The 25,702-nt window shown below is 38.2% G+C and overlaps 1 pseudogene; it reads left to right on the top strand.

Annotated features, from left to right (window-relative positions):
- The first annotated feature begins 269 nt into the window (after positions 1-269).
- The window catches only part of LOC122746618, a 100,171-nt pseudogene continuing 74,738 nt past the window's right edge, over positions 270-25,702 (top strand).

Raw genomic sequence — 25,702 nt, 5'->3', positions numbered from 1 at the left:
ATGGTTGGAAAAAAAACAGATTGCTGATTAGATTTTGAGATCCTTGGGGGCAGGGGCTGTCTTTTTAGAACTCAGTATAGTGCCTCGTACATAGTTGGCACTTAATAAAAGCGTGTTGACTTGGTTAAAAAAAAAGTGAGAGTTAGAAAAGAAAGTTATTAAAAGAGAATTAACAGCTTTGTAAAAGAGGTGCAAAACCTTACTTAAGAAAATAAATTCTTGAGATTTCTTTAGAGTCTCTGAGAAGCTACTGCAGCCAGATCCCTCAGACCATGACTCAACTAGGATGGGCATTGCTGTTCCTGGGCCTCATGACCATGGCTGAAGGGTGTCTGGATCATATGCTCAATGTCTGCATGAAGTCTAAGCACCACAAGTTACATCCTGGCTGAGAAGATAACTTTTATAACCAGTGTAGCCCATGGAAGAAGAAAGCCTGCTGCATAGCAGACACAAGCATTGCTGCCCATGAAAACCCCTCCTCCCTGTACAGCTTCACCTATGACCACTGTGGGATGATGACCCCAACCTGCAAATGCCACTTTATCCAGGACACATGTCTCTATCAGTGCTTCCCCCACTTAGGACCCTGGATCCAACCGGCGTCCTCAAGTATGAGGAAGGAATGGGTCCTGAATGTTCCCCTGTGCACAGAGGATTGTATCCAATGGTGGAAGGACTGCCAAACTTCCTATACCTGCAGAGATAACGGGCACACAGGTTGGAATTGGACTTCAGGGATTAACAAGTGCCCCGCTAATGCTGCCTGTCACCTTTTACCATTTTACTTCCCAACACCAGCCTCCCTATGTGAGAACATTTTTAGTCATTCTTACAAAGTAAGTTCTTTTAGCTGGGGCAGTGGCAAATGTATCCAGATGTGGTTTGACCCAGCCTCAAGAAACCCCAATGAAGCTATGGCTAAATACTATGCTTTTGGCTCTGCCCCAGGCATCTTCAGTTGGAAGGCCAGTTTCCCCTTCTTGATTTTGACACTGCTGTTGCTTCTCTGGGCTCAACCCTCATCAGGAAAAAAATCTCACCAATCTACATGGAAAACCATAGCCAAAAGTACTCCCAGTGTGAGACACTTGGACTCAGGCACTTCCTGCCTGACACAGCCTGGCCCTCCTGAAACCCTGACTTTTCCTCCCAATCTGGATTCTTCTGACTGTGGGGACCAATTTTTAATTGGGGAGTGCTAGCTAAGCGGCTCGCCACAATATTGGGGCAAGGAAGGAGACCTGCAGCCTCCCTCAAAACAGAACAAAATTTATTTTAACAAGAACGAACTTAAAAAAAACACACACAAAAAGGATCAGTAGGATCAAGGGAAAGGAAATAAAATGGGGAAAGGGAAATTATAATACCTGAAAAAATACCACCACCCAGGAATCAGCTGAAAATACACAGCAGAACACCTGTCGATTTCCAGCTTTCACCTAGAATGCCCCATTCTCCTCCCCCAAACCTAGAAACACCCCACACAGCCCCAGCCAATGGGATGGCCGCTCTGACAGTCACATGACTGCCCTCACTAGGCTTCCAATCATTTAAATTTTGCCAGGCCCATGTAGGCATCAGCGAGTGGTGATGATGTGAGGTGCCAGAGCCCTGGCAATGGCTACAACCAGTGGGTGGAGCACCATGTGGTTTGCAGAGCCCCAGGCCAGTGCGCTCCAAGGCATAAAAGCCTCAAATAACAATTAATTCTTTACACCCCTCAAACCTGATAGGAAACCTCCAACCCCCTACACATTACTGAGTGAGGCAGGGAGGGAGTGCCTTCCTTTCTACCCACTTTTAAGTGACTCCAGGTCTAGACTCCTACATTTTTCTCTGCATAGCAAAATCCACCCTTCCCTCCTTCTTTTCTTTAGGGGAAATTAAATATTGTTTCTGCCCTCTCTAAAGTGAAATCCTCCTTAATACTACTCCTCTCAAGTAGGAATTATTTCATTGATTATATTTGTATCTCTAGTACCCGGTCCATATATGTTTAATAAGTTTAATAAATTTTGATTGATCAAAAAAGAAAAGAAAAGAAATTCTTAAAAATTAGAATTGGCCAAATGAAACCTAATCACTCCTGAGACATTAAGACATGCTAAAAACAAAATCAAAAGACTGAAAAAATAGAAGAAAATATAAAATATCTAATAGGAAAAACAACTGACCTGGAAAATAGATCAAGGAGAGATAATTTAAGAATTGTTGGACTACCATGCAAAGCCATGAACAAACAAACAAACAAAAATAGAACCTAGCCAATACATTAGTAGAAATTATAAAGGAAAGATGCGTTAGAACTAAGATGGAACCTTAAAATCTTAGAATCTTAGAAACAGAACAAAAAGTGGGAACTGAAAGAATCTACCAATTACCTCCTGAAAAAAATTTTAGTTCCCAATAATATTATAGCCAAAATCTGGAACTCTCAGATCATGGAAAAAGTACTGCAAGCTTTCAGAAAGAAATAATTCAAACACCAAAAAGCCACAATCAGACTCACACAAGATTTAGCAACTACAACTATACAAGAATGCGAGCTTGAGGAGTGATATTATGGAAGGCAAAAAATCTAGGATTACAGCCAAGAATAACCTATCAGCAAAACTGAGCACAACAGTCTTACTAGGAGGTAGGAGTAATGGACATTTAATAAAGAGAATAGTAAATAGAATACTATTAAACAACTAAGAAAATGATAAAGATAAAACTTTCAATCATTCCTGATGAAGAGTACAGAACTGAAAAAAATGGACATTCAAACACAGATCTCAAGAGAAGCATAGAAAAATTAGACACAAGGGAAAAATCATAAGATATCAAACAAAGTTCAATTATTTACATTCTATGGGGAAAGGATATATGTAACCCCTCAGAATTTTATCATCACTAGAGTTCTCAGAGTCTAATTAGAAGACATGGGTGTGATTCTATTATGTTGGGATCATCCTAAGAGAAGAAGGAAGTGTAGAGAAGAGTAATGCACTGGGAGAGGAGGAAAAAGGAATGAATAATGTAAATATTTACTTCACTTAAATGGGACACACAAGGAAGACTTTATACAATGTATGGGACACAGGGTAGGGAACAGGTAACACTTGAACCTTACTTTCATCTGAACTGGTTCAAGGAAGGAAAAACAAACATGCACACAGTTAGGTACATAAATTCATCTTGCCCAACAAAGAAGTATGAGGGAAAGAGGTTAAGAAAAAGGGGAGAGGAACAAGGGGGGGTAGATTAAAAGAGGCAGCAGCCAGAAGGAAAACAGACTGTTGGGGAGGGGACAGGATTAAAAAGAGAAGGATAAATTCAAGAAAATACATAGTAATTATAACTGTGAATATCAATGGGGTGAACTTACCCATAAAATGGAAGTAGATAGCAAAATGGATTAGAAACCAAAATCCAACGATATGTGATTTATAAGAAACACACTTGAAACATAAAGATAAACAAAGATATAAAATAAAAACTGGACCTGAATCTATGCTTCAGCTGAAGTAACAAAGGTAGGGGTGACAATCATTATCTCAGACAAATAAAAGCAAAAGTAGACCTAATTAAGAGGGAAACAAGAAAACTACATTTCACTAAAAAGGTAACATGGAGAATGAATTAGTATCAACATTGAACATATATGCACCAAATGGCAACAGAATTCATCTAGGGGAACAAAAGGTCAAGAATATCAAGGGCAGGGGCAGCTAGATGGCGCAGTGGATAGAGCACCGGCCTTGGAGTCAGGAGTACTTGAATTCAAATCTGGCCTCAGACACTTAACACACTTACTAGCTGTGTGACCCTGGGCAAGTCACTTAACCCCAATTGCCTCACTAAAAAAACAAAAAACAAGAATATCAAGGGCATCAGTTAAAAATGGGAAGGAAGGGAGTCTAGTGGTATAAGAGCTCAAACTATACTACAAAGCTGTAATCATCAAAAACAATTGATGGTGGAAAAAATAGGTACACAATATACACAAGCAAGTGAGTATAGTAACCTAGTATTTGATAAATCCCAGGTATTGGGGCAAGAACTCACAATTTGACAAATACTATTGGAAAAACTAGAAAATAGTCTAGCAGAAACAAGGCACAGATCAACATCTCATACTGTATACCAAGATAATGGGTACATGGTTTAAACATAAAGGGTGAAATAATAAGCAAATTAGTGGGGCAGGAAAGAAATTATCTATCAGATCTATGAATAGGAAAAGAATTCATGACCAAACAAGAGATGGAGAGGTTCAAAAATGGTAAAATAGATCATTTTGATTATATAAAATTAAGGAGCTTTTTCACTAACAGAACCAATGTAACTAAAATTAGAAGAAAAGCAAGGTATATCACCCCAATAAGAGAAAGGGGGAGAGGGCAAGAGGGAAGGGATCTATATGAACAAAGAAATGAATAAATGGATGGATGACTAGATCAACAAAAAACATGTTATGCCCTTATTATATACTGTGTCAAGATAATGGAATGTGATAGATGAGATTTAGCAGATACTCAGGGGCTCACCTGGAGATTGGTTTAAACTGATCGAATTGGATAAAGCGACTGACTGCTGACTGGATTACTGGCTTACTTCCAGTTAACTAGATTGTAAGCACATCTGGCATGTGCTTAAGGGTACTTAAGAAAGTAATCGTTCTCAGAAGTTAAAAACTTTGAATTTTACATCGAGACCACCTTCAGGTCCAGTGAAGCAATGAATTTGAATGACACTAGCCAATCAGCTTGAAGAACCTCCCATTTCTGGGAAGGGAACATGAAGCAGGAAGTGGACACTGGGGAGAGAGTTTTTCCTCTTTGGCTGTGAGATATCAGCGTGTTGGCAGAGAACTTCAGAAGGGAGAGATTAGGAAGGCTAGATTTGCTAGGTTATAGGAAATCTGTTCTCAATCTTTCTTTCTTTTACTATTTTTTAAATAAACCCTTAAAAAACCTAAACTTGTTTATCAGTGATTTTAGTCAGTTTCCCCCCAAAACTTGGGGGACAGATTAGAACCCACATTTAGAATTTTAAATTACACAATACCAAACATTGTGCTAAGTTTGGTGAAAGCATTCTCTGCACTTGAGAAACATACATTCTAGTGGGAGAGAAAACACATTTGGGTAAGTGATAGCCAAGAAAGAATATATTAGTCTTTAAAGTGAAGGGGAATTTATTAATATAATCATAGGGGATTAAATTAGCATACCCTTTCCAAGAGGAAGGGTCATTTAATTTTGATTCCAGAATAGGAAAAACAAGGTGGATTTTGGAGGGAGCTAGAAGTGCACCCATATAGTAGCATGGCAATTTGTGAGATGGAAAAAATATAAAAATATCAATTGCAGAATGGATGAATAAATTATGGTTTATGAAAGTAAAATATTATTGAGTTCTAAGAAAGGATGAAAGGGATGAACTATGGAAATCTCAGAAGACTTGTATGAACTGATGCAGAGAAAAATTAGCAGAATCATAACAATTTATTCAATGGACACAATATTATAAAGGTAAGTAATTTTGCAAGACTTCAGAAATCTGATCAATACAATGACCAACCACAACTCCAGCAGACTGATGATGAATTATGTTTTCCCATGGCTTGGCTTCAGAATGAGACATGAATTTTCAGACATGACCAATATAATCCAGATTTGGTTTGTTTTACTATATTTATTTATTATTATGTTGGGGGAGTTTTTATTTAGGTAGGAGGAGTGTTGTGGGGTGGGGAGAATAAGGAGGTAGTGATAGTGATACCAAAAAATGAGGAAAACAGCATCAATGAAACATTTCAAAAATATACATGAGGGCAGAAAGAAATTTAGAATGGGGTCCAACAAGCAGGGCAGTTCTTGTTATTAGCATATTAGATTTAATAGTATGTTTTGGATTTTTTGTTTTTGAGGAAGCCTTCCACCTTATTTTTTTCTTTTTAAAAATGTAATATATTTTACTTTCCCCCTATTACATGTTAAAAACAATTTTTAACATTTTTTTGTTTTGAATTCCAAATTCTATCCCTCCCTCCCTGTTTCCCTTCCCTCCCCTCCCCTCTCCCTAATGTGGGAAGCAATCAGATATAGGTTATACATGTGCAATCAATAAGACTCAAATAAAAGAAAAAGAATGAAAGAAAGTGAAAATAGTATACTTCAGTCTATATTCAAACAATATCAGTTCTTTCTCTGGAGGCAGATTGCATGCTTCATCATTAGTCTTTTGGGATTGTCTTGGATCATTGTATTGCTGAGAATAGCTAAGTCATTCACAATTCTTTGTTGTACAATATTGCTCTTACTATGTACATTGTTCTCCTGGTTCTGTTCACTTCACTTTGCATCACTTTATGTAAGTCTTTCCAGGTTTTTCTGAAATCATCTTGCTTATCATTTCTTATAGCACAATAATATTCTTTCATAATCATATACCACAGCTTGTTTAGCCATTTCCCAATTGATGGGCATCCCTTCAATTTCCACCACAAAAAAGCTGCTATATTTTTTATAAATAGGTGCTTCTCACTTTTTTATGTCTTTGGGATATAGACCTAGAGGTAGTACTGCTGGATCAAAGGGTATGCACAATTTTAAAAACCCTTTGGCATAGTTCCAAATTGCTCTCCAGAATGGTTGGATCAGTTCACAGCTCTACCAACAGTGTATTAGTGTCCCAGTTTTCCCACATCCCTTCCAACATCCATCATTTTCCTTTTTTAAAATATTAGCCAATCTGATAGTAGGTGTGAGGTGGTACTTCAGAGTAGTTTTAATTTGAAATTTTCCAATCAATAGTGATTTAGTGCATTTTTATATGACTTTGGTTTTGATTTTGTTGTTGTCTGAAAACTGCCTGTTCATATCCTTTGACCATTTATCAATTGGAGAATGACTTAATTTTTTATAAATTGGACTAAGTTATCTATATATTTGAGAAATGAGACCTTTACCATTAATACATGTTGCAAAAAATTGCCCCCAGTTTTCTGCTTTCCTTTTAATTTTGGTTGCATTGGTTTTGTTTGTGCAAAAGGTTTTTTATTCTATTTAATCAAAATTATCTATTTTACATTTTGTAATTCTCTTTATCTTTATTTTTTCTTTGGTCCTAAATTTTTCCCTTACCCATAGATTTAATAGTACTTTAAATAAGAGATTCATGGTCTCATGCACACTCCTATTTTTCTATCCTTTGTATGTGGAAATATTCAAGTTCATAAATAATTATCAAGTTCATAATAGAAATAGAAGAAAAAGTCATTTAAACTCCCTGAGCCTCACTTTCCTCTTTTGTAAAATAAAACAGTTTATATAGCTTCTTTTATTTCTAAAACACTGGTTATTTAGTTTAGTTAAAAAATTAATTCCATGTATGTTTACTCTTAATATTTTATAGGTGATCATCTGAGAGCTTTTTTTTTTTCTGACCCAGACCTGTTTTCATCAGTGACAGACTTTTATTATAGAAACTTCCTCCACAGATACAAATCAGCACTCATCTGTAATTTATCTTAGAGCGCTGTCCGGGGTGCTGACCTGCATATGGTCACACAGCAATGTATGGGGAAGTTCTTCCTGACTCCAAGTTCAGTCCCTCTATCTATCATCATATGACTTCTCATAACGCATTGATTAGTTTTGACCTATAAGGCAGTATGGAACACAATAGTCCCCTTCTACTTTTTCAATAGGAGCTTAAGGATTCTAACTAATGTGCCAATAAATACCCCACAGATGAGTTTGGAGACAGTGTGATTTCATGGAAAATGCTAGGCTTGAAGTTAGAGGATCTGGGCCCAAAGATGACTCTGTAATTTACTACCTCTATGACATTGAGAAAAATCACTTAACCTCTCTAAGGTCTCAGTATTCTCATCTGTAAAACTGAAATCTTAAACAAGATACCCTTCCAATCCTAAATTTGTGATCTTCAGCTAGATCTGGCTCTGAATGAGAATACTCTTTCCCCTCTGTCAGGAAACCACCACATATCTCATTAGGGGAAACTATGAAGATCCCCAGCAAGGGCTGGTATCCAGTAAGATCCCCCTTCCCTGCTTCAGGCCGGTCAGGGCACACTCCAAAACTTTCTGCCGATGTCTTTTTTCTTTTTTTTAAATCAAAATGCATTTATAAAGCACTTATTATTGCCAGCACTGTACTAAGTGCTGGGAATACAAATAGAAGCAGAAAGGCAGTTCATGCCCTCAAGATGCTTATGTTCTAATTGGTGGAGACAGTATATAAAATGGGAGGTTATGTAGAAAAAAATTCTGTAGAGAGTACAGGACGATATTCTGGTTGTACACTGACCCCTCCCCAACCCCACCCCTAAAGAAAGGAAAGAATCTCTGTTCTAATCTGACCCTTAGACTCACTTATCCCTACCCAGTGGTGGTGAGCCACCTGCTTCCATGCTCTCCATTTTAAAGGATAAATGTCTTGGCATATTCTAAGTATTCCTGGGCCTCTGCATCTTCCCTGTACCTGAAACCTCTTTCTTATCTGGGCTATCTCCTCCAATTAGAGGGTGAGTCCCCTGAGAGGTATTACAAGATTTAAAAAGGACAAATGTCTCAATTTTCACAAAAGGGAAGAGAATATACTGTATACCACAGAGCAGTGAGCTTGGCTTCACTTCCTAAGAAAATTCTAAAATGGTTCAATAAAAAGACTGTTGGAGAACACATAGATAAGGAATCAGAAATAACAAAGGGATGACATGGTTTCAACCAGAATAGGTCACACCAATCAATCAACCAATCAACAAGTATTTATTAAGTTCTAGTCAGTGGGGTACAAGTACAAAAAAATGAATCATTTCCTACATTCAAGGAGCTTACCTCCTAAGAGGTAGACAGCAAGTATATATAAAAATTAATAGAAAATGAATAAATGCAAACTTACATAAAGTAAATACAAGAAAGTTTAAGAGGGAGGGCACTGACTGCCGTAATAAGTGGGGGGGGGAAGGGCAGTCAAGAAAGACTTCATGCAGGGGCAATTAGGTAGCACAGTGGATAAAGCACTGGCCCTGGATTCAGGAGGACCTGAGTTCAAATCTGACTCCAGGCACTTGACACTTACTAGCTCTGTGACCCTGGGCAAGTCACATAACCCTCATTGCCTCACAAAAAACAAAAAACCAAGAAAGACTTCATGCAGTAGATTGTACTAAGGGAATGGCTTAAAGGAAAAGAGGGACTGTGAGGCAAGAAGTACATTCCAGGCATGGGGGATATTCAGTGCAAAGGTACCAAGACCTGAGATGGAGTGTCATGTATAGGAAGTAGAGACAAGACTAATTTGCCTAGATTGCAAAGTGCCGGTCAATAAGTTAGTCAGGCAACAAACATTTATTAAACTGTTACTATGTGCCAGGCACTATACTGAGCACTAAAAATATAAGGAAAGGCAAATATGCATTTGCTGCCCTAAAGGAGCTCACATTCTAATGTGACAGACAACATGTAACAATGAGGGGGTGGTAAGAGAAAGTCAGATGGAGAGAGAGGCCATGAAAATGGAAGATAATCTAATAAGGAAAGCACTGGGGTGAGGTGGGGGTGAGGCTAACAGAAAAAAGCCTCTTACAAAAGGTGGGATTTGAGTTGAGTCTTGAAGAAAGACAGATAAGTGAGCAAAGTAATCAGAACATAGAGAACATTCTATACAGTAACAACAATATTGTTTTAAGAATCACTTTGAGGGGCAGCTAGGTGGCGCAGTAGATAGAGCACCAGCCCTGAAGTTGGGAGGACCTGAGTTCAAATCTGGCCTCAGACATTTAACACTTACTAGCTGTGTGACCCTAGGTAAGTCACTTAACCCCAATTGCCTCACACACACACACAAAAAGAATGACTTTGAGGGGCAGCTAGGTGGCACAGTAGATAGAGCACTAGCCCTGAAATTCGGAGGACTGAATTCAAATCGCACCTCAGATACTTACTAGCTATGTGGCCCTGGGCAACTCCAGTTCCCTTAAATTTTATGGAGCCCTCTTCAGTCATCCTGATACATATCTAAAAAATGACTTTGAGTGAATAAGTCTTTTTGATAGCTATAAATATCCAAATTAACTATTAAGGACATATGAAGAAAGCTGCTATCTGCATCCTAAAAAGAACTTAGAAATATGTATAGAATAAATTTACATATATAATTACATATTATACCTATCTATGTTTAATGGTAGCCGTCTCTGGGGTGGGGGGAAAGGAAAAAAGAAAAAAAATATGCATGATAACCTTATATATTTTAAAAGAGTAGCAAGTTGTACATAGTGGATTTGCAGTTTCATGAACAAACATCTCTTTATTTTTCTATGTTATGGAAATGCTTGTTTTATTTAATAAAATAAATGTGAAAAAAGGAAAAGGCATAGGTTCGGGGAATGAAATATGGTATATTGGATCATGAAGCACATGAAAGAGAGTGAGGCATAAGAAGACTGAAAAGCTATGAAGAATACTGCTCATAAAGGACTTCAAAAGTCAAAATAGAGGAGATTTATATTGAATTCATGAGTCAACAGGGATTCACTGAAGTTTACTGAGCGGGGAGGGTGATATGATCAGACCTTTTCTTTAGGAAGATCAATTTGACAAGTGAGTGGAAAATGAACTAATATGAAAAGAGAATTCAAGCAAGATTATCCAGAGGGGGACAGCTAGGTGGCACAGTGTATAAAGCATGGGCCCTGGATTTAGGAGGACCTGAGTTAAAATCCAGCCTCAGACACTTGGCACTTACCAGCTCTGTGACTCTGGGCAAGTCACTTACCCCTCGTTGCCCAGCAAAAAAATATATTCAGAAGCCTATTGCAATAGTTAAAACTTGAGGGGCTGAAAAGCTGGACCAAGGTTATGGCTTTGTGAGTAGAAATCAAGGGACATGTACAAGAGATGTTAAGAAGTTTGCAATGACCATACTTGACAACTGTTTGGTTATGTGGAGTAAGTGCCAATGAGAAGTCAGCATGACATGGAGGCTGAATAATATCTAAATCCATGAGGTTGGAAAAATAGGCTATAAAAGGTGTTAAAAGCTAAACAGAATTTTCATTTTATATTGCTTAGATACAATAGGAAGCCACTGGAGTTAATTGCTTTGGCAGCAATGTGTAAGATCTACCAGGAAAGTCAGAAAGTAAGACCAATTAAAAGGTTATTTCAATAATCTAAATGAGATGAATCCTAAACTAGTGGCAAATATTTTAGTGGAAAGAAAGGGGGCAGGATATGAGAGAGATGTTGTAAAGAGAGAAATGTCAAGTGTTGGCAAATGATTTGATATGTTAGAAAAGAGAGAATGAGGAGTCCAGGATAATTCTGAGATTATGAATTTGAGACATTAGAAGAATGATGGTGCTTTTGACTAAAATAAAGAAGTTCGAAAAAGGGGAAGGCTTGGGAGAAAAGAAAATGAGCTCAGTTTTAGATAGATAGTTTAAGATGTCTCTGGGATACCCCACTTGAAACATCCAATAGGCAATTGGTCATGTACTATGAAAGGTTAGTGGAGAGACTGGGGTGGGATTTGTAAATTTGTGAGTCATAATAGTCACAGATAAACATTTAAGGGTAACATGATAGCTGCAGAGGGATTAGACTTGTCCTGTTTGGTCCAAAAAAGCAAAATTACAAGTAATGAGTATAAGTTGCAAAGAACCAAGTTTATGTTTAAAATAAAGAAAAGCTTGCCCAGAATTACAACTGACTAAAAGTGGGCATGTACTGCCTAATGGTGGTGATTTCCCCCTTATTCCCACCCCACTGTAAGTTTTCGAACAAGAGAATTGACAGCTTGCTACGGATACTATAAAGAGAATTCTTGTTCAGGGATGGGCTGGACTAGACATCCTCTGAGGTCCTTCCAATGCTGACCTCTGTTTATCTGAATCTCTCTCTCTCTCTCTCTCTCTCTCTCTCTCTCTCTCTCGGAACCATGGTTACATGTACTGTAGGGGCACACACTCTATCACTCTCATAATTATTTTCTAACACAAAGTCACATAAAACATGTCATTAAGCTCAGGAAGAGGTATTATTATTATTAATGGATATATCATTATTATGGAGCTGGATAAATATGGCCACTGTAATCAATTTCAGCATAACAAAGTTTGGGGATTTTTTGAGATTATATTTTATTTTGGTTTTCAAGATCCACACATCTCTAAAATCATTGTGCCCAGGAGACATCTAGGAAGTGTCTATCCCAGGCTCCCTCTTGTGCTTATCTACAGTGTGTCTGAAAATGAAGCATTCTGTTTCATGCTTAGCTTGGGCTTTTTAAAACAGATTCAACTGACAACTGATTTACACACCCCAGCCAAAATTCCCATCTTTATTGCCAGGGAGAACTGCAGGAGTGGGAAGATGTGAATTCTTCCCGAATCACCTAATAGGAAAGGAAGCTTGTGCGAGACAGTATCAATGCTACATGCCCCCTGCCCCCCTAAATTTCTGGCCTGGAGCCATTTCTACTGCAGAGAGGATTGTTTTTAAAATGTCTTCAGGGCTGCAAATTATTAGTGGACATACTAGATTCACTCCTGGTTCCTTATGACTTGAAGAAATTGATTAAAAACTATAAACACAAGAATGTTGACTTCTCCATTGTTTTACTCTAGGTACCCAGAAGCTGTCAGTCTCTCCTCTTAATATGTTTTCCTAACTGCTTTCTTTTCTGGCACCACTTACCTCCTAGCAACAAAAGGGAAAAAGATTAGGCAGAACCTGACCCACACTGTGGATTTCTTCATCCCCGCCACTGACACATCCCCTCCTGTTACCTTATTCCCCTATTTCCCCCCATTTCTCCCTTCCAGCCCAGCTAGTACCTCCTGCTTAGGCTCATTAGCCCTCTCCTTCAGCCAGTTCAGGAAATCTTCCAAGGGCTCCCTGCAAAGTACCTGACATTTCCCCCGTCCCCCATTTCAATTTCACCAAAAGCAGAGATAAATTTGAAGTTTATGGAATATCTTCTTTCTTTCACACATTCTGATGATGCCAGAAACCATAAATCATGTCAGAATAATTCATGAATTTTCAAGGTAGGGAAGAGAAGTGGTTGGTAGGTGTAGAAAGTGGGGAATGAGTGGAGCAAAAGGGTCTCCACTGTTTGCTAAGCCTTGCAGTAAAGGATCAAAACTCTTCTTAGATGCCCAATGAAGCCCAACTTCCAGAATTATTATTATTATTATTTTTAAATGAATGGAGCCCCCCAAATAGCTGAGGCATAAAAAAACTTTAGGAGGTGACTATTCCTTCCTCTAAACCCATTTTACCTGTCAATCATCATGTAGGCAAATTGTTATTGGTTGTTTTGTTTTTGATTAACAGATCAATTGATCAGAATCTCAGGACTTAAGAAACTGACAGCTTGAACCCACTTGTATTCCTACTTTCCCATATTCTACTAATTTAAATGCAAGAAAAAAGTCCTGAGTAGCAGTGTGAGAATAATGAGTGTTCATTGTAGCCTTCAGAAATGCCATATTTTCTCAAACTGTTTTCTAATGTCTCCCTGGCCAGCACTTGTATAGGGGAAGAAGAGTGGCCTTTCAGCTGGCAACTCTTCTAACTTGTCTAACCACTCATTTCTTAAAATAATATTTTATGGGCCAACTAGATGGTACAGTGGGTAAAGCACTGGCCCTGGATTCAGGAGGACCTGAGTTCAAATCCAGCCTCAGACACTTGACACTTACTAGCTGTGTGACCCTGGGCAAGTCACTTAACCCTCATTGCCCTGCAAAAAAAAGGGGAAAAATTTTTTACCTGATTACATTAACATTCGGTATTTTTTTTAAAGTTTTGAGTTCCAAATTTTATCCTTCCTCCTCTCCCTCCCTGAAATGGTAAGTGATCTGATAGAGGTTTTACATGTGCAATCACATAAAACATTTCCATAAGTCATTTTGTGCAAGAAGACTTGAACACACATACACACAAAAAGAAGACTTGAACACAAATAATGAGAGAGAGAGAGAGAGAGAGAGAGAGAGAGAGAGAGAGAGAGAGAGAATGCTTCAGTCTGTATTCGGATATCAATTTTTCTCTAGAGGCAGATAACATTTTTTATCATGAGTCCTTTGGAATTATCGTGGATCATTGTACTGCTGATACTCACTGTTCTCCATTGTACAATATTGCTGTTACTGAGTGCAGTGTTCTCCTGCTTCTGCTCACTTTACTTTATATCAGTTCATGTAAGTCTTTTCCAGGTTTTCTGAAATCATCCTGCTCATCATTTCTTATAGAACAATAATATTCCACTACAATCACATACCACAGCTTGTTCAGCCATTCACCAATTGATGGGCATACCCTCAATTTCCAATTCTTACCACCACAAAAAGAGCAGCTATAAATATTTTTGTAGAAATAGGTTCTTTTCCCTTTTTAAAATCTCTTTGGGATACTGAACTAGCAGTGGTATTGCTTGATCAAAGTGTAGGCACAGTTTGATAGCCCTTTGGGTATAGCTTCCAATTGTTCTCCGGAATGTCTAACCACTTGAATTTCCTTTGCTAGATAGGGATAGAGATAGAGATAGAGACTTGACCTGTGATTTTATTGGTATTTGAAACAGCTAGATGAGGAAAGTCTCTCTACCAATACATGTTGACATCTTCTTTGCAACTTACAGTCTTGTAAAATTGTTGATAGCACTGACTTGCTATGGTCACACAGCTGATAAGGGCTACATCTTCCTGATCAGTTCTCTATCTACTGCCCTATTCTACTTCTCTATGTAAAATAAAGTCTTAGCTTGAAGGAACCTTAGATAACATGTAGTCTAACCTTCTCAGGATCAATATCCATATCCTGACCCTTTTGGGTAGATGTCCCATAGACTCTGTCCTAGACTTCCTTCTTCTCCTCTCTCTATGACTTTCACTAGCTCCCAAGGGTTCAATTATCATTTCTTGTGTGTGTATACATATATATATGTATATGTATATGTATATGTATGTGTATATGTATATATATATGTGTGTGTGCATGTATGCATATGCATATACATATACATGTACATATATACACACATGTGTGTATCTATACATATATATTTGTGTTTAGTGGTAGCCATCTCTAGAGTGGAGGGAAGAGGGAGGAAAAAATAATGAAAAAACATTTACATGATAACTTTATTGTGTATTTTTAAATAGCAAGTTGTACATAATAGATTTGCAATTTCATATACAATTCATCTTTTTTATTTTACTGTGTTATGAAAATGCTTGTTTTATTCCATAAATTAAAAATAAAAGAAATAAATGTGGGGGACAGGAAAGAAAAAATCTATTTAGCCAGCCCTAGTCTCTCTTTTGGGCTCCATCACCAATTGTTTGCTGGTCATCTCCACCCTGAATGAATCATGTACATCACAAATTCAATAGATCCAAAACAATTTATTACCTTCTCACCCCTTTCCTTAAATCCATCCTGTCCCTAAATGTTCACGTTTCTATTGAGATAGATAACCACCATCCTTGTAATTGCCCAGGTTTGTAATTTCAGAGTCATCTTTGATGCTCCATCTCCCTCCCCCTCCATATCCAATCAGTTGCTAAGTGTTGTCAGTTCTACTTTTATAACATCTCCTGTATCCATTCTCTACTCTCTACTACTACAACTTCTGCCCTGATTCAGGACCTCATCTATTCTCATTAGACCATTAAAACAGCCTTCTAGGGGCAGCTAGCTAGGTAGTGCAGTAGATAGAGCACCAGCCCTCGAGTCAGGAGGATCTGAGTTCAAATCCAGCCTCAGACACTTAACACTTACTAGCTGTGTGACCCTGGGCAAGTCACTTAACCCCAATTGCCTCACTCCCCCCAAAAAGCAGCCTCCTACCTGGACAGCTTGTCTTCAAAATCTTCCCTCTTAAGTCCATCTTACACTGAAGCAACTGACAAAATTGCCTTCCTAAACCCTAAGTATGACCACATCATTCCTCTGCTTAAGAAATATCAACAACTCCTTTGAGCCTCTGAAATAAAATATTAACTCTATCTCCCTAAAGTTGGCATGGAAAGTCCTTCATGAGAACAAGCCTGGCAGCAAAGAATTGATATGAAAAGATACCTCCCCCTTTCTCTTTAGCAGAGGTTGGGCTCTATACATATGATGCCAGATATTTGTTTATGGGTTTATTGGTTTTACTGAGGTTTTTGGCACTTTTTCCTCTCTTTTTCTTTTTTTTGCAGGGCAATGGGGGTTAAGTGACTCGCCCAGGGTCATACAGCTAGTAAGTGTCAAGTGTCTGAGGCCGGATTTGAACTCAGGTACTCCTGAATCCAGGGCTGGTGCTTTATCCACTGTACCACCTAGCTGCCCTCTCTTTCTTTTTTTAATAAATTAAAGTATTTTATTATTTTCCAGTTACATATAAGGATAGTTTTCAACATTTGTTTTCATAGGATTTTTCATTCCAAATTTTTCTCCCATCCTCCCTTCCCCCCCTCCCAAGGCGGAAAGCAATCTGATATAGGTTATATATGTGCAATCACATTAAACATATTTCTGCATTTTTCATCTTGTGAAAGAAGAATCAGAGCACAAGGGAAAACCTCAAAAAAGAAGGAAAAAACAGCCCAAAAGTAAAACAGTATGGTTCAATCTGCATTTATAATCCACAGTTCTTTTTTTCTGGATGTTGAAAGGACTCTCTATCATGAGTTCTTTGAAATTGTCTTGGATCATTGCACTGCTGAGAGGAGCTGAGTCTATCACCATTGTTCATCATACAATGCTGTTGTTACTGTGTACAATGTTCTCCTTGTTCTGCTATTCTCAGTCAGCATCAGTTCATGTAAGTCCTTCCAGGTTTCTCTGAACTCCTCCTGCTCATTGTTTCTTACAGCACAATAGTATTCCATTACATTCATATACCACAACTTGTTTAGCCATTCCCCAATTGATGGGCATTCCCTCAATTTCCAATTCTTTGCCACCACAAAGAGAGCTGCTATAAATAATTTTGTACATGTGGGTCTCTTCTCTTTCTTTTTTAAAAAATTATTTCAGGCAGCTAGGTGGTACAGTGGATAAGGTGCCTGCTCTGGATTCAGGAGAACCTGAGTTCAAATCTAGCCTCAGACACTGGACACTTACTAGCTCTGTGACCTTGGACAAGTCACTTAACCCCCATTGCCCCACAAAAAGCAAACCAAAAAAAAAATATTTAAGGAATATCTTGGGGTGTGGGACAGACAGGAAAGGGATATAGGCAGAAATCTAGGTGACAAAGACAAAAGATAAAAATAGAAACTTAAAAAAAATATAAAGTTTTATAATCTTACTCCAACCTACCTTTCCAATTTATTGCATATTACTTCCTTTATACTCCATGTGCCATCCAAACTGTCCTACTTGTTGTTCCCTGAAAAACATACTCAATCTACTACCTCTATACCTTCACACAGGCTGACCTCCATCCTGGGAATGCACTCTATACTTGCCTTAACTTGTCTTTCAAAACCCCAGCTCCTTTCATAGCCTAGCTTCTGTTCTATCTCCTTTAAAAAAAAAAAAACCTTCATGATCCCCTTAGGTATTTGTGCTCTCTCCCACCTCGTTCTCAAATCAATGTGTTGTTAATTACATGTTGTGTCCATTCAGTTTGGCATAAGCTCCTTGATGGAAGAGACTGCATTTTTGTTAGGTTTTTTTTTTGTTTGTCTTTATAACCCCAGAACCTAACACAGGGCCCTATACATTGTAAGTGCTTATTAAATGCTTGTTGAATTGGATTGAATTGGATTAGGGTCTGGATGAGTCAGAGTTTATGGTGCATTTATGGCCCTTATAACCAATCTCCAAAATGTTCTCCTCACATACCCCACCCATTCCTTTCATTGCCATATTTCCACATGACTCTTCTGGCTTAGGATGAACTTGACCCCTTCTCACTGCCTACCTAGTTTAATTTAATCTTTCCTCTTCCATTGAGTCTTTCCTGACTACTTCATCCCACAAGATCCTTAAGGGACCTGATTATTTATTTATTTATCTGTTTCTTTATTATTATTTATTCTTCCCTTGTATCTACCATGGTACCTAGCAGTAGTCAGCATGTACTATGGCTCAATAAATAGTTTTTTCTTAACATGGATGGTTGATGTGCCCGTGTTGTGGTTGTATGTGTGTGTGTGTGTGTGTGTGTGTGTGTGTGTGTGTGTGTGTGTGTGTGTATGAGAGAGAGAGAGATCAAGGTTGTTGTCATTTCTCCCAGGCTCTAAAAAATGAATAAGATGTAAATTTTTCTGATCAAATCACCTAAGTAATTTAGGTGATTAAAAACTAGACTCCTTCCTGTACTAATTGGTTTGTCTACCAAAGGTCGGTCCCCCCTAACCCTTTTATAGAGTGGTGGATTTTGAGTCAAAATGATCTGAATTGGATTCTTACCTCAGAAGCTTACTAGCTTCATAATCACGGGCAAGTCACATAACTTCTTTGGGCCTCAATTTTCTCATCTGTAAAATGGGAATAATAATGGCACCTACCTCATAGATTTGTTGGGAGAATCTAATGAGATAATGTATGTAGCATTCTTTTCAAACCTTTGCAAACACTTTGCAAAGAATATATATATATATATATGTATATATATGCATATATGCATACATATTACATGTCAGCCATTATTGTTATTAAAGGATTGTATTCAACTTTTTTTTTTTTTGAAACTGACATGAAATTCAAACTGCATTTTTTATTTGGGTTTTTGGTTTGGGAGGAGAGGATTTGGGAACAATGGGAGTAAGTATATAATATCCAGAACTGCTACCAGACAAGACTGCAAGAGGTAGGTGAAGTTTGTCTTCTAGCCTCCTTGAACCATTTTCATACTTAGTGACACCCAGACATTCTTCCTCTTAGCCTCCTAGTCTACCAAAAATTTGTTCCTAGTACTATTTCAATACATTGATTAATCTTTGATATCACCTTTGTAAATACTCTCTCCACCAGTACACATCATAAGTCATCCATGCTTTCTAATACTGCCTTTTTATAAGGAGCAATTTGTTGCTGAATTAAGTCCACTTTCATGAGAGTAACAAGAGAATTGGTAATTCTAACTCAGTTCTGAGTCAGTCATTGCTTTGTGAATGTGCTGTTAGTATACTGGAAAAATGTGGATATCAGGACTATTCAGTGATTATATGGAAAATGTAGTTAATCTGATAATAGAAGATGAAAATTTATTTACTAGCAACAAGCTAAGGTAGAGCCATTAGCAAAGAGGATACAAAGTCCGAGTCCTGAAGGGTAAGAGGAGAGAAAGAGACAGAAAAAGAGATAGAGACAGACAGAAACAAAAAGAGACAGAGAAAGAGAAACACGCAGGCACAGAAAAGTGAAAGAAAACTATCAGAACTATAGCAATTGGGGCAGCTAGGTGGCACAGTGGATAGAGCACTGGCCCTGGATTCAGGAGGACCTGAGTTCAAATCTGGCCTCAGACACTTAACAATTACTAGCTGTGTGACCCTAGGCAAGTCACTTAACCCCAATTGCCTCACCAAAAAAAAAAAAAAAAAAAAAGAACTATAGCAATTAAGTTTGAAGCTGGGAGTGATGGATAATACAGATGCTATTGAGGAATAACTCCAGATAAGAAGAAGAAAAGCTTAGAAACAGAAAATCAGAGAAATCACTCAGTGGAATGATTAGTTTGATGAAGACATCTCACCTAGTGAGGTGTTCTTCAAGGACAGTATATATCAATGCAACTTAGCATTGGAAATATAACTGCTCAATGCAGGAGCTTACATTCATCAAAATATTTTTTATGGATAGTTCCTGACCCCAAAGTTTATCTTTCTAGAGTTATGAATTACCAAATGAGATAAAAACTATAAAGCACTTGCTATATGTTTGGCATATGGTAAGCAATATATAAATGTTAATAATTATTATTAATATTATTTTTTAAATTATCTCAAGCACATGGGTTTTCCATACTCATGTATCTCCTTGACAAGTTTCTATAAATGTGTGCATGACATCACATAGATACTGAGTACACTGGTTAGAGAGTATAGCCCAGGTTTAGGCATGGATTAGAATGTTGCTATTATTCTTGTATTTGCCTTATATGAGTACCTCTGGGATGATGGTAGTAGTTGTTGTTGTTACTTGCTACTGTAACGATTGGAATAACGCCACCTGCTGGATACTAACTGTAGAAGAGTTCTGCCCATGAAGCGAAGGTCTTTGAGGGCAAGACCAGGAGTCTTGTCTTTGGTATCAGGAAGTGACGCGGACTAGTGGGAGGAGGAAGGAAGAGACTGGCGCTCAGTCTCGCGCTCTTTCCTGTGGACGCTGGGGGAGAAGGGAGCTAGAAATGTGCTCTCCCTTTAATAGATAGGAATCTAGGCCTTTCTCTCTCTTTACCAAATTCTTATTCTCCTTAATAAATGCTTAAAAGTCTAACTCTTGCTAAAGCTTATAATTTATTGGCGACCACTCATTAGATATTTTAGACAGACTAGCTAGGATTTTAGCCCTTAACACTATGCAGCCACATAGATCTCTTTGAACAGCAACTAATTCGTTTGTTTGTGTCATCAGAATTTCATTCATAAACTGACTTTCAAACAAACTTCTACACTATGTTCTGTGGAGCCTTTAGGAAAATCAATTACAGGGCAGCCAGGTAGCATAGTGGATAAAGCACTGGCCCTGCAGTAAGAAGAAGCTGAGTTCAAATCTGGCCTCAGATACTCATTAGCTGTGTGACTCTGAGCAAAACACTTAATCCCAATTGCCTCAAAAGAAAGTGAGAGCGAAAACCAATAACTTGCCCCCAATCTCCCTTCCTTTCTTTATAAAAAGTGTCAAATAATCTTGTCATTCACAGGACTATAGTGAAGGTCAAATGAAATTAGCTACAGAAAATTTTTTAAAACTAAAAATGACCATGTAAATGTGTATCAGTGTCATTGAAAGAGATTTCTGAAATTTCTTTCTAGAAGCTATGTTAGTAGCTTGATGAAAACTAAAGCCTGAATGTGCCTAGCATAGAAAATGTTTGATGAAACACATAATGAGTTCTTAACAGATGTTGGCAAGATGATAAAATACTAAGTTTCTCATCCACCAACCCCCTCAGTCAGTCAATGAGCGCTTATTAAACACCAACTATGCAACACTATGCTAAGCATTGGAGATACAAAAAAAAAAAAAAAAAGAACAGACGCTGTTCTCAAAGAATTTGTGGTCAAATGGGGGAGAAAGCATGGAAGCAACTGTGTACAAACAAGATATATACAGGATAAATCGGAAATAATGAACAAAGGGAAGGCACTAGAATTAAGGAGGACCAGGAAAGATTCCTCTAGAAGGTAGAATTTTATCAAGACTTGAAGGAAGCCAGAAGGTAGAGAGGAGGAAGAAAAGCTTTCTAGGAATGGAGGAACAGCCAGTGAAGAGATAGAATCAAGAGATGGAATGTTTTATTTGAAAAACAAGAGGCCCCATATTCTAGATTGTGGAGCATCATAAATTGTAAGAGACTAGAAAAGTGGGGGGCATGGAGGCAAGAGAGATAGGTTATAAGGAACTTTGAATGACAACTGAGGATTTTTTAATCCAAGAGCTGTTTTCCTTTCCTTAAAATCTCATTTTATCTAAACCCTTCTACTCCTAACCTACATCTCTCCAGTCTCTCAGTATTTCAGCTACATCCACTTACATGGGGTTTTCTCTGCCTTGGAATTTCAGTTCTGTGCCAACCTCCAATCTGGAGACATTGAAAAGTAGTGGAAAGATTAATGGACTTATCATCAGATCTAGGTTCAAATCCCAACTCTGCTATTTACTACCTGTGTGACCTTGGGCAAATCACTTCTCTGGGCCTCAGTTTTCTCAGCTGCCAAAAAAAAAAAAAATGAGAAGCTATTAGACAAGACAATTCCTTCTTGCTCTAAGTCCTATCATCTTACATGGCAACTTTAGGACCGTAATTACTCTAGTTAGAGTGCCTACTCAGCCGCTCAAAGAGATAACTGACTTAGATCTTGAAGGGAAGTTACAGGCTATCTAATTCAAGTGTCCTTATTTTACAAATGAATTAACTAGGGGCCCATCAAGGGAAGCAACTTTCGTAGTCACCTAGATAAGTAGGTAGCCACAGTGGAATCTGACCTGAGATCTCCAGTTCCAAATACAACTCCTTGAGAACAGAGACTATTACTTCCTTTCTTTGTATCCCCAGGATTTAGCAACAGTGCCTCACAGTTGGTGTTTAATAAATGCTCGTTGGCTGAATGAGTGGGTGGATTGATAAGACTTTTTGGCATTTTATCCTCTGTCCAAGTACCCTTTCAACCACACTCTCTACTCCTCCAGGTTAATGTTCAACCTCAACAAAACGGAAACTCCACATCTTAGTGGGTGTTTAAGGCAACTTCATGGAGTTCTTGGAAACCGGAAGTGGAGAGTCATGATGTAAGGATCTGCCCCAAAAGTGCAACTACAAAACCAAACAAACGACAACACTCAGTCCTGAAAGTTTGAGTCTATCCAGAGACTCCAACATGTTTGCTTTGAGGTTTTGTGAAAGGTCAGGGGGCCTAACAAGGTTCAGATGCAACTTGGCTGCTTTCATGGCTAGGCTCAGGCCCAAAACTAGTGGTGTTTCATGTGGTTTGGGGTTTTAAAACACAACTTTTGCACAGTGCTAATAAATGGCTGCTTCTCAGCATGGAAAGCAATTAAACACACAGTCTCTTGGGTTTTAGTCCTAGAACCAGTGTTTATTTATTAGGAGCCTGGAGAAGGGCTAATGGCCTAGAAGAGGGATAACAGTATAATGAGGTGGCCAGATTTGCTGAAGACACCACATTTTGGATTGTTCAAGACTTGAGAAGCATGAAAGGAACTCCCGAGGAACCTAATAAAATTAGGCCACTGGGAAACATACTAATGGATGAAAGTCACCATTAGCCTAGCATACAGTAAAGTGTACTTGGAGGGACAATTACAAACTACTAACAAACCCTATATTTAAAGGTCCCTGGTCCATTCATCAATCTTCAGGCTTTTCCAATCACTTCTAAGTGTCCCCATAGATTTTCCAGTCTGCATGATAATTACTCAAACTTATATGACCCGATGGTTTACAAAGGGCTTTCAATACAACAAGCTTGTGAGAGTGCAAGCATTATTATCATCCCCATTTTAGAGGTCAGGAGACCGAGTTGCAGCGGGGTAAAGGGACAGGCCTACAATCTCACTATTCATATGATCTAAAAAGAAAGGGAATTTAGATAACATAGAATCACAGAATAGAACTGAAAGTGACCTCAGAGGCCATCTTATTCAAACCCCTATTTTTCAAATGAGAAAACTGAGGCCCAAGTGTAGAAACTTACACAAAGTAACTAGAGAGTAAACAGCAAAGCCGAGATTCAAACTCAAGTCCTATGACTCCAAAATTCATCCTCTTTCCACTGTACTACATGACCTCCTCCTAGGAGATCTCTGAAAACAGAAACGTGGGCTTTCTGCCTCTAAGACCAGCACACTTTTCACTGAGTCATTCTGTCTTCCCAACTAGGGAAAGTCATTGGGTCACAACATCATAGATTTTTAGCTGGAAGGAACCTTTAGGGGTCACCTAGTCAAATTATCTCATTTTACAGATGAATAAAGTGAGGTTCCAAAATTTGTCTTCCCTGAGGTAGTAAATTGCAAAGCTTAGATTTGAACTCAGGCCCTCTGACTTTAACATCCATACTCTTCCCACTTCACCACAATGCCTACTAACAAGTCTCCTTTTAACTCCTTTAACTCTGACCTCTTAAGAAAAGGAATCTTCCTTTCAATTCAGTAAAGACATCTACTCAATTTGTATTTAACTTTTTTTTTCCAGTCAATGAGGGTTAAGTGACTTGCCCAGGGTCACCACAGCTAGTAAGTGTCAAGTGCCTGAGGTTGGATTTGAACTCAGGTCCTTCTGAATCCAGGTCCCATGCTTTATCCACTGTGCCACCTAGTTGCCCCTCAATTTGTATTTGCTGAACATCCAGTTCTCCTGTCAAAAGTCTATTGTATTCATTTGAAGAGAAAAAAACATCCTTATAAACACAAACCTTTCTTCCCCTTTAGCATCTCCCATCTATGACTTTATTTTCCTTTGGCTGAAAAGTCCAGAAAAGGAAAAGAAAAAATGCAGAGCAATCAGAACAACAAAGAGGAACTTGAGGCCAGGTAAAACCCATATAGAAGAAAGGTTAATGAAGAGAAGGATGAAAAGATTTGTATGAATTGATGTAAGGAGAAATTAGTAGAAGTGAGAGAATTTTTAGGAAGATCACCATAAGAAGATGAGATAAAACAGCTCTGAAATACCTCAGAACCCTGACCAAAGTAGAGACCAAATATGACCTCAAAAGGCCGAGGATAAAACATACTTTCCACTCTTTGGCAAAGAAGTGATAAACCTAAAGGTACAAAAGCAGATATTCATTCTTACACTAAAACAACATGTTGATTTGTTTTGCCTGGATATAATTATTTGATATAAGGTAGGGTAAAGGGAAAAAGTAGATTTCCAACTAGTAACAAACCTGAGGGAAAAAAAATAAATTATATGTGTGTGTGTGTGTGTGTGTGTGTGTGATTGGAATGATGCCACCTGCTGGAGAACTACTGTCAGAAAGTTCCTCCACGAGGAGAAGGTGTCTGAGGGCAAGCCATGTGGTCAAGGTCCTTGGCGTCAGGAAGTGAGTTTGCTCATGGGTACTGTCTATCAAGGCTACCAGCCAATCAACTTGAGGAACCTCCCGTTTCTGGGAGGAGGACATAAAGTAGGAAGTGGATGCTGGCAGAGGGCTTTTTCCTCTTTTGGTTCCTGACCTCGCCATGGTGGTTTGGACGATGGGGTCTCTTAGAAATAGTTAGATTTTTACCTTTCTCTCTGATCATAATGCTCTTTAATAAATACTTAAATACTCTTGCTAAAGCTTATAATTTATTGGCGACCACTCAGATATTAGATAGTATAGCTAGAATTTTAGCATCTTACAGTATGTATGTATGTATGTATAATTGTATGTACTATTGTACATGTTTACTAAGTAATCTTATAAAGCTGACTTGATGATCAGTATTAATTTTTAAATAAAACTTTTTAAAAGAAATGAAACAATAGACCAGTTCTAAAGAAGACTCCAAAATTGCCTCTGAACTTGGGATATCCTCTGGTTCACCAAATTTTCATTAGTCCTTTATTTAGGTTTATCCAAGCAATTATAGTGTGAAGAATTGACCAATTAAAGGGGCCAAAGAAAAGGCTCTTGTAGATGTCCATCAAATGGGTAATTAATGAGATGAATACCTTAGCAACATCCCAAAGGGAATGAGGACACAGGAATTTGAAGATTTCCAGTTTCTGACTAGGCCATATCTTCTTCCAGGGAATCAGCCAGGATGCCAATGCCTCAGCCTCAGGACATACATGCACAAATTGCCAGATGGTAAGGGAAAGAACACATTGTCCCCTTTTTCTGAAACATCTGGCCCTAGTTCCTATTGGATTCAGGCTCCTGAACTTCATGGACCACTGGCTGTTAGAATTTGGCAAGGAAATTCTGGCAAGAGCCACAACCTTCAATCAGAGAACACTGGTGTGTTCCAGCAATTCTGCTCCTTTATTCATCTTAA

This window comes from Dromiciops gliroides, chromosome 1, assembly GCF_019393635.1.
Source record: "Dromiciops gliroides isolate mDroGli1 chromosome 1, mDroGli1.pri, whole genome shotgun sequence".
Lineage (NCBI taxonomy): Eukaryota > Metazoa > Chordata > Mammalia > Microbiotheria > Microbiotheriidae > Dromiciops > Dromiciops gliroides.
This window is presented reverse-complemented; position numbering and strand designations above follow the sequence as displayed.